This window comes from Macaca nemestrina, chromosome 2 (assembly GCF_043159975.1).
Source record: "Macaca nemestrina isolate mMacNem1 chromosome 2, mMacNem.hap1, whole genome shotgun sequence".
Taxonomy (NCBI): Eukaryota; Metazoa; Chordata; class Mammalia; order Primates; family Cercopithecidae; genus Macaca; species Macaca nemestrina.
The window spans coordinates 184537596-184547113 of NC_092126.1; positions in this window are offsets into that span (position 1 = coordinate 184537596).

A 9518-nucleotide genomic window follows, 5' to 3' on the forward strand; every position below is an offset into this window, starting at 1 on the left:
AGCAAAGAGAAAAACCTTTAATTTTATCCCCCAATCTTTAAAAATTTTTGTTGTTTGCATTCATATCTTATTACACTATGTCTTTAAAAGTTGGGCTGGGCGCGGTGGCTCACGTCTGTAATCCCAGCACTTTGGGAGGCCCAGGTAGGCGGATCTTGAGGTCAGGAGATCAAGATCATCCTGGCTAACACGGTGAAACCCCATCTCTACTAAAAATACAAAAAAATTAGCCAGGCGTGGTGGCGGCACCTGTAGTCCCAGCTACTCAGGAGGCTGAGGCAGGAGAATGGTGTGAACCCGGGGTTGGAGCTTGCAGTGAGCTGAGATCGTGCCATTGCACTCCAGCCTGGAAGAGAGAGCAAGACTCCATCTCAAAAAAAAGAAAAAAAAGAAAAAGGTTGTTGTAGTTATTATTCATCTTTTAGTCTTCCTACTCAAGATATGCACACACAGAAATTACAAAGTCATAGCATTGTGTATTTTTCTGTATATTTACTATTACCAGTGAGTTTTGTACATCCAGATAATTTATTATAGCTCATTAACACATTTTTCTTTCAGATTGAAGAGCTCTGTTTAGCATTTTTTTGTTGGACAGGTCTAGTGTTGGCAAAATTTCTCACGTTTTGTTAGGCTAGAAAAGTCTTATTGACCTTCATGTTTGGAGTATATATTTGCCGGATATAATATGCTTTGATAAAAATATTTTTTTTCTTTATAACTTCAAGTACGCCATGCAATTCTATACTGGTTGGTAAGTTTTCCACTGAGAAGTCTGCTGTCAATGTACTGGAACTGGTTCACACTATTTTTTTTTCTGTTGCTGCTTTTTGGAATGTATTACTGACCTTTGGGAGTTTGATTATTAAATATCTTGAGGTAGTCTTACTTGGGTTAAATCTTTGGAGTTCTATAAATTTTCTTGTGTTTGAATATTGATATATTTCTCTAGGTTTGGAAAGTTCTCTGTTATTATATCTTTGGATAAACTTTCTATCTCTATCTCTATCTCCTCTTTCAGGCAATAATTCTTAGGTTTGCCTTTGTGAGGATATTTCCTAGATCTTGTAGATGTGCTTTATTCTTTATTATTTTTCTTTTGTCATTTTTGACTGTGTATTTTCAAATAGTCTGTCTTCAAGCTAATTCTTTCTTCTGCTTGATTAATTCTGCTGTTGAGAGACTGTAATACATTTTTCAGTGTTATTTTGAATTCTTTAGCTCCAGAATTCCTGCTTGATTCTTTAAAATTATTTCAATCTTTTCATCAAATTTCTCTGATAGGATTCTGAATTCCTTCTCTGTGTTATCTTCAATTTCATTGCGCTTCCTCAAAATAGCTGTTTTGACTTATCTGTCTAAAAGTCTATTTTGTTTTGTTTGTTTGTTTGTTTGTTTTTAGGTTTGCATTGCATTGCATTTATTAAAAATAATTATTATGAAAAGTATAATTTCTTTCAAGAATGTTTTATATACTGATAATGTATGTTGGGTGGATTCCATACTATGATATTTTATTTGAATTCTTAGGAAGACCTGTTTTTGAGGATTAGTTAAGCATTGGCAATTTGTCTTATTTTAAGCGGAAGTTCTTTGTGTTCTCATTCACCTTTCCCAGAGTTTCAATTGTAGCTAGAAAAGAAATGAGGTTGAATTTTCCCATGGATCCCAGTGGGAGTGTCTAGAATGTTGCATTAGAATCACTCACAAAATGTCTCCTGCATTAATCTGTTTTATGTTCCTAATCCCTCACTGATTAGAATCAGAGGTGACAGAAAGACTGTAAGGAGGACCTGCAATCTTTAAAAGCCAAGTAAGAAACTGTTTCTGAAGTAGAAGGATATGAAAACCCTGAATCAGCAATGTTTCATGGAAAGATTTTTTTTTGTTTGAGTAGTACTACAAGTGGTCTCTGTGTAGTTGTATAAATACACCTCCATTTTAAATGTAGTATTATCAGATAATTTCATTTATTAAATACTCTCTTCTAGTCCCTGAGATATACCGTGACAATTCTGCAGGGGGTTCTGGGGCATTATCCTACCAGCACACATTTATTATTATTATTATTATTATTATTATTATTATACTTTAAGTTCTAGGGTACATGTGCATAATGTGCAGGTTTGTTACATATGTATACTTGTGCCATGTTGCTGTGCTGCACCCATTAACTCGTCAGCACCCATCAACTCGTCATTTACATCAGGTATAACTCCCAATGCAATCCCTCCCCCCTCCCCCCTCCCCCTTCCTCCCTCCCCATGATAGGCCCCGGTGTGTGATGTTCCCCTTCCCGAGTCCAAGTGATCTCCTGTTTGAAAAGTCACATATCTCTGTTCCTCCAGGATGGATCACTGGTGCTTTATTCAGTTCATTTGGTGAAATCTTGTTTTTATAATTGGTCTTGATCTTGTGGATGTTTGTTGATTTCTGGGCATTGAAGTATTAGGTATTAATTCTAATACTCTCAGTCTGGGCTTGTTTGTACCTGTCCTTCTTAAGAAAGGCTTTTTATGTATTCCAAGGGAATTGAAAGTCGTGGTCTAAATCTTTGGTCGCTGAAGCTCTATTTGCAATGGGAGATAGTAAAGCCCAGTATTGCTGTGACTTTTGTAGTTTTATAGATGTGCTACTTTGGTGGACTTGGGTAAGATCTGTGAGAACTCCCTGGATTACCAACCAAAGTCTCTTGTTCTCTTCCCTTACTTTCCCTCAAATAAATGCAGTTTCTCCTTTAGTGCTGAGCTGCCTGGGGCTATGGTGGGCTGATGTGAGCACTCCTATGGCCACCACTGCTTGGATTGTGCTGGGTCACACCTGAAGCCAGCATGACACTGGGACTTGCCCAAGGCCCATGGAAATTATTGCCTCGCTACCACTGATGTTTATTCAAGCCCAAGAGCTCTTTAGTCAGCAGCTGGTGAATATTGTCAGGACTGGGCCCTTCCCTTCAGGGTAGCAGGTTTCCTCCTGGCCCAGGGTAGGTCCAGAAATTTCATCTGGGAGCTACAGCCCAGAATAGGGACTTCAGGACTCTGCTTGGTGCTTTATTCTACTGTGGCTGAGCTGATATCCAAGTTGCAAGACAAAGTGCTCTTTACTCATTCCTCTCCTTTCCTCAAGTGGAAGGACTCCCTGCCAGAGCTTCAAGATGCACTGCCTGAAGTTGGAGTATTGGTTACATGAGCACTCCCTTGGCCTCCTTATCTGATTCCTCACTCAGCCACTGCACCCTGAATTCACTGGCCCCAAGCCCAGCACAACCCCAGGACTTTCCCAGGAATTGCAATTCTTGTGGCCTAGACTACCTTTCAGATTTATTTAGGACCCCAGAGTACTGTAGCTTGTGGTAGTGGGTTAGTTAGAACTCAGTCTCCCACTGCTAGGATGGATGAGTCCCCACTGGCTAGTGTTGGTCTAAAGGCTCTCTCTGTTGGCACTAGCTGAATTCTGCCCTGTGTTTCTTTCCGCTGTGACAGGGCAGGTCTGAGGTCCAATGGGAAGTCCCACGATCACTTTGCTCTCCTTCCTCTAAGCACATAGATTCTCTCTCCATGTCATGTAGTACTGCTGGGAAATGGGGAAACAAGTGACGTAGGCAATTCAAGACTGTCTTCCTATGCTCTACCCTCTTCAGTATCTCTTTCTTTCATATGATACTAAAACCAGGTACTGTGATTGCTTACCTCAGTTTTGGTCCTTTGAAGGTGTTCTTGCATGGTTAGTTGCTCAATTTATTGTTCCTGTGGGAGAAACAATCTCTGGGGGGGTCCTGTTTAACCACCTTGTTCTGCCTGCTTTCTTCTCTCTGTATTTTAATTAGGTTGATTGTCTTTTTATTATTGATTTATCAGAGTTCTTTATTCTGGAGTCAAGCCTTATTGAATATATGTGGTAAAACTATTTTTCTCATTCTTTGGATTCATTTTTAAATGGTGTCTTTTGAAGAAGAACAAATGCTTTTTATTTTTATGTCATGTCTACATTTGTTTTCTGATTTTGTTGCTGCTTTTTGAATTTGTTAAGAAATCTTTGTTTACCTTCTGTCAGTTTCCTGTGGCTACTATAATAAATTACTGTAAATAGTAGCTTAAAACAAGAGATATTTATTCTTTAACAAGCCAGAAGTTGGATATCAAAGTATTATCAGAACTGTTTTTCCTCCAAAGTCTCTAGAGGAGACTGCTTCTTGCCTCTTTCAGCTTCGGGTGGCTAGAAATGTCTTGGTTTGGCTGCATCACTCAAGTCTTTCTGTCTGTGGTCACTTTGCCTCCTCTTTTTCTGACTCAAAACTCCTCTATTTCTCTCTTATAAGGATGGATATGAGTGCATCTATGTCTCACTTGCATAAGTGAGTAAGCTTTACCATTTAAGATTCCTAAATCAATCATATCATTCTCACGTAAGGTTTTAGTCACAGGCTCCAGGGGTTGAGATGTGAACATATGTTTTACTGGGGCACTATTTAGCCTACTATCTATGCAAAGTCACAAAGATATTCCATATTTTTCTCAAAACTTTATAGTTTTAGTATTTACATTTAGGTTTATAAACTATATGGATATTTTAATGTATGGTATGATATTGAGTCATGATTCTGTTTTCTTTCCATGTTGATGTAAAAATGCTTTCCTTTTCCCATTGAATTTCAATGACACATTTGTAACAGATTATTTGACCAAACTGTGTAGAGCTATTTCTAGACTCATGATTCTGTTTCGTTGCTCTGTTAGTGTATCCTTGTGTCACTCACACATTGCATTAATTACTGTAGCATTATGGAAGTCTTAAAATTAAGAGTGTGAGCTCTCTGGCTTTGTTCGTTCTTAAGATGGTTTTTAGCTATTCTAGGTCCTTTGTATTTCCATACACATTTTACTATAGCATCATCAATTGTTATCTAAAATAGCCAAGCCTCCTAGAATTTGCACTAGAGTTGCAATGATCTTTCAATCTATAGATCAAGAAAATTAAAATTGTAAAAATATTACTTTCCATCTAATGAACATGGTACATATCTCCATTTATACAGATATTTTAAACTTATTGCAGCAATGTGTTTGTGGCTTTCAAGTATAAAGATCTTTTCTTTCTTTTTAAAAAAAAATATTCTGAGGTTTTATAATTTTTGGTGTTATCATAAATGACATCAATTTTTTAATGTTATTTTCTAAATTTTTGTTGCTGGTGTGTAGAAATATGATAATTTTGTGCATATTTACCTTGAGAAACTGCTGAATTCATTTATTAGATATAGCATTTTCTTTTTTATAAAATCCTTGGTATTTTCTATGTAGATAATAATGCTTCTGCAAATAAAAATTCACTTCTCTTTTCCCCACTGATTATTATACAAATTGTTTTTTGTCTTGCCTAATCACATTGAGTAGTACCTTCTGTAAATATTAAGAAGTGTTGATAGCAGACATCATTCAACATTTTAACATTAAGTATTATATTAGGCATACATTTTTCTTAGATGCTCTTTATCATATGGTAGAATCCTTTCTAGTTTTCCTAGAATTTTTATCTTTATCATAAATGGGTGTTGAAAATTGTCAGATGATTTTTCTGTACTTATTAATATGACCATATGATTTTTCTTTATTCTCTTAATGTGGTGAAGTATACTGACTGATTTTTGAATGTTAAAATAAACATGCATTCCTAGGATAATCCTTAGTTGTAATATATTATCTTTTTTATATTTTACTGAATTTTTTTTTATGGTTTGGATCTGTGTCCCCACCAAAATCTCATTCAATTGTGATCCTCAGTGTTGGAGGTGAGGCCTGGTGAGAGGTGATTGGATCACAGGGGCAGTTTTTCATGGCTTAACACCATTTCCCCTTGGTGCTCTCATTGTGATAGTGAGTTCTCATGATATCTGGTTGTTGAAAAATGTGTGATACTTTTTTTAGCCATGTAAGACAATCCTGGCCCGGCCATGTAAGACAATCCTGCTTCTTCTTTGTCTTCTGTTATGATTTTAAGATTCCTGAGGCCTGCTCAGAAGCTGTACATATGGCCAGCTTTGTGCTTCCTGTACAGTCTGTGGAACCATGAGCCAGTTAAAGCTCTTTTCTTTATACACTACCCAATCTCAAATATTTCTTTTTTTTTTTCTTTTTTTTTTTATTATTATTATACTTTAAGTTCTAGGGTACATATGCATAACATGCAGGTTTGTTACATATGTATACTTGTGCCATGTTGGTGTGCTGTACCCATCAACTCGTCAGCACCCATCAACTCGTCATTTACATCAGGTATAACTCCCAATGCAATCACTCCCCCCTCCCCATGATAGGCCCCGGTGTGTGATGTTCCCCTTCCTGAGTCCAAGTGATCTCATTGTTCAGTTCCCACCTATGAGTGAGAACATGCGGTGTTTGGTTTTCTGTTCTTGTGATAGTTTGCTAAGAATGATGGTTTCCAGCTGCATCCATGTCCCTACAAAGGACACAAACTCATCCTTTTTTATGGCTGCATAGTATTCCATGGTGTATATGTGCCACATTTGCTTAATCCAGTCTGTCACTGATGGACATTTTGGTTGATTCCAAGTCTTTGCTATTGTGAATAGTGCTGCAATAAACATACATGTGCATGTGTCTTTATAGCAGCATGATTTATAATCCTTTGGGTATATACCCAGTAATGGGATGGCTGGGTCATATGGTACTTCTAGTTCTAGATCCTTGAGGAATCGCCATACTGTTTTCCATAATGGTTGAACTAGTTTACAATCCCACCAACAGTGTAAAAGTGTTCCTATTTCTCCACATCCTCTCCAGCACCTGTTGTTTCCTGACTTTTTAATGATCACCATTCTAACTGGTGTGAGATGCTATCTCATTGTGGTTTTGATTTGCATTTCTCTGATGGCCAGTGATGATGAGCATTTTTTCATGTGTCTGTTGGCTGTATGAATGTCTTCTTTTGAGAAATGTCTGTTCATATCCTTTGCCCACTTTTTGATGGGGTTGTTTGTTTTTTTCTTGTAAATTTGTTTGAGTTCTTTGTAGGTTCTGGATATTAGCCCTTTGTCAGATGAGTAGATTGCAAAAATTTTCTCCCATTCCGTAGGTTGCCTGTTCACTCTGATGGTAGTTTCTTTTGCTGTGCAGAAGCCCTTTAGTTTAATGAGATCCCATTTGTCAATTTTGGCTTTTGCTGCCATTGCTTTTGGTGTTTTAGACATGAAGTCCTTGCCCATGCCTATGTCCTGAGTGGTACTACCTAGGTTTTCCTCTAGGATTCTTATGGTATTAGGTCTAACATTTAAGTCTCTAATCCATCTTGAATTAATTTTCGTATAAGGAGTAAGGAAAGGATCCAGTTTCAGCTTTCTACTTATGGCTAGCCAATTTTCCCAGCACCATTTGTTAAATAGGGAATCCTTTCCCCATTTCTTGTTTCTCTCAGGTTTGTCAAAGATCAGATGGCTGTAGATGTGTGGGATTATTTCTGAGGACTCTGTTCTGTTCCATTGGTCTATATCTCTGTTTTGGTACCAGTACCATGCTGTTTTGGTTACTGTAGCCTTGTAGTATAGTTTGAAGTCAGGTAGCGTGATGCCTCCAGCTTTGTTCTTTTGACTTAGGATTGTCTTGGAGATGTGGGCTCTTTTTTGGTTCCATATGAACTTTAAAGCAGTTTTTTTCAATTCTGTGAAGAAACTCATTGGTAGCTTGATGGGGATGGCATTGAATCTATAAATAGCCTTGGGCAGTATGGCCATTTTCACGATATTGATTCTTCCTATCCATGAGCATGGTATGTTCTTCCATTTGTTTGTGTCCTCTTTTATTTCACTGAGCAGTGGTTTGTAGTTCTCCTTGAAGAGGTCCTTTACATCCCTTGTCAGTTGGATTCCTAGGTATTTTATTCTCTTTGAAGCAATTGTGAATGGAAGTTCATTCCTGATTTGGCTCTCTGTTTGTCTGTTACTGGTGTATAAGAATGCTTGTGATTTTTGCACATTAATTTTGTATCCTGAGACTTTGCTGAAGTTGCTTATCAGCTTAAGGAGATTTTGGGCTGAGACAATGGGGTTTTCTAAATATACAATCATGTCATCTGCAAAGAGGGACAATTTGACTTCTTCTTTTCCTAACTGAATACCCTTGATTTCTTTCTCTTGCCTGATTGCCCTAGCCAGAACTTCCAACACTATGTTGAATAGGAGTGGTGAGAGAGGGCATCCCTGTCTTGTGCCAGTTTTCAAAGGGAATTTTTCCAGTTTTTGCCCATTCAGTATGATATTGGCTGTGGGTTTGTCATAAATAGCTCTTATTATTTTGAGGTACGTTCCATCAATACCGAATTTATTGAGCGTTTTTAGCATGAAGGGCTGTTGAATTTTGTCAAAAGCCTTTTCTGCATCTATTGAGATAATCATGTGGTTCTTGTCTTTGGTTCTGTTTATATGCTGGATTATGTTTATTGATTTGGGAATGTTGAACCAGCCTTGCATCCCAGGGATGAAGCCCACTTGATCATGGTGCATAAGCTTTTTGATGTGTTGCTGAATCCGGTTTGCCAATATTTTATTGAGGATTTTTGCATCGATGTTCATCAGGGATATTGGTCTAAAATTCTCTTTTTTTGTTGTGTCTCTGCCAGGCTTTGGTATCAGGATGATGTTGGCCTCATCAAATGAGTTAGGGAGGATTCCCTCTTTTTCTATTGATTGGAATAGTTTCAGAAGGAATGGTACCAGCTCCTCCTTGTACCTCTGGTAGAATTCAGCTGTGAATCCATCTGGTCCTGGACTTTCTTTGGTTAGTAGGCTATTAATTATTGCCTCAATTTCAGAGCCTGCTATTGGTCTATTCAGGGATTCAACTTCTTCCTGGTTTAGTCTTGGAAGAGTGTAAGTGTCCAGGAAATTATCCATTTCTTCTAGATTTTCCAGTTTATTTGCATAGAAGTGTTTATAGTATTCTCTGATGGTAGTTTGTATATCTGTGGGGTCAGTGGTGATATCCCCTTTATCATTTTTTATTGCGTCTATTTGATTCTTCTCTCTTTTCTTCTTTATTAGTCTTGCTAGTGGTCTGTCAATTTTGTTGATCTTTTCAAAAAACCAACTCCTGGATTCATTGATTTTTTGGAGGGTTTTTTGTGTCTGTATCTCCTTCAGTTCTGATCTGATCTTAGTTATTTCTTGCCTTCTGCTAGCTTTAGAATGTGTTTGCTCTTGCTTCTCTAGTTCTTTTACTTGCGATGTTAGAGTGTCAATTTTACATCTTTCCAGCTTTCTCTTGTGGGCATTTAGTGCTATAAATTTCCCTCTACACACTGCTTTAAATGTGTCCCAGAGATTCTGGTATGTTGTATCTTTGTTCTCATTGGTTTCAAAGAACTTCTTTATTTCTGCCTTCATTTCGTTATGTACCCAGTAGTCATTCAGGAGCAGGTTGTTCAGTTTCCATGTAGTTGAGCGGTTTTGATTGAGTTTCTTAGTCCTGAGTTCTAGTTTGATTGCACTGTGGTCTAAGAGACAGTTT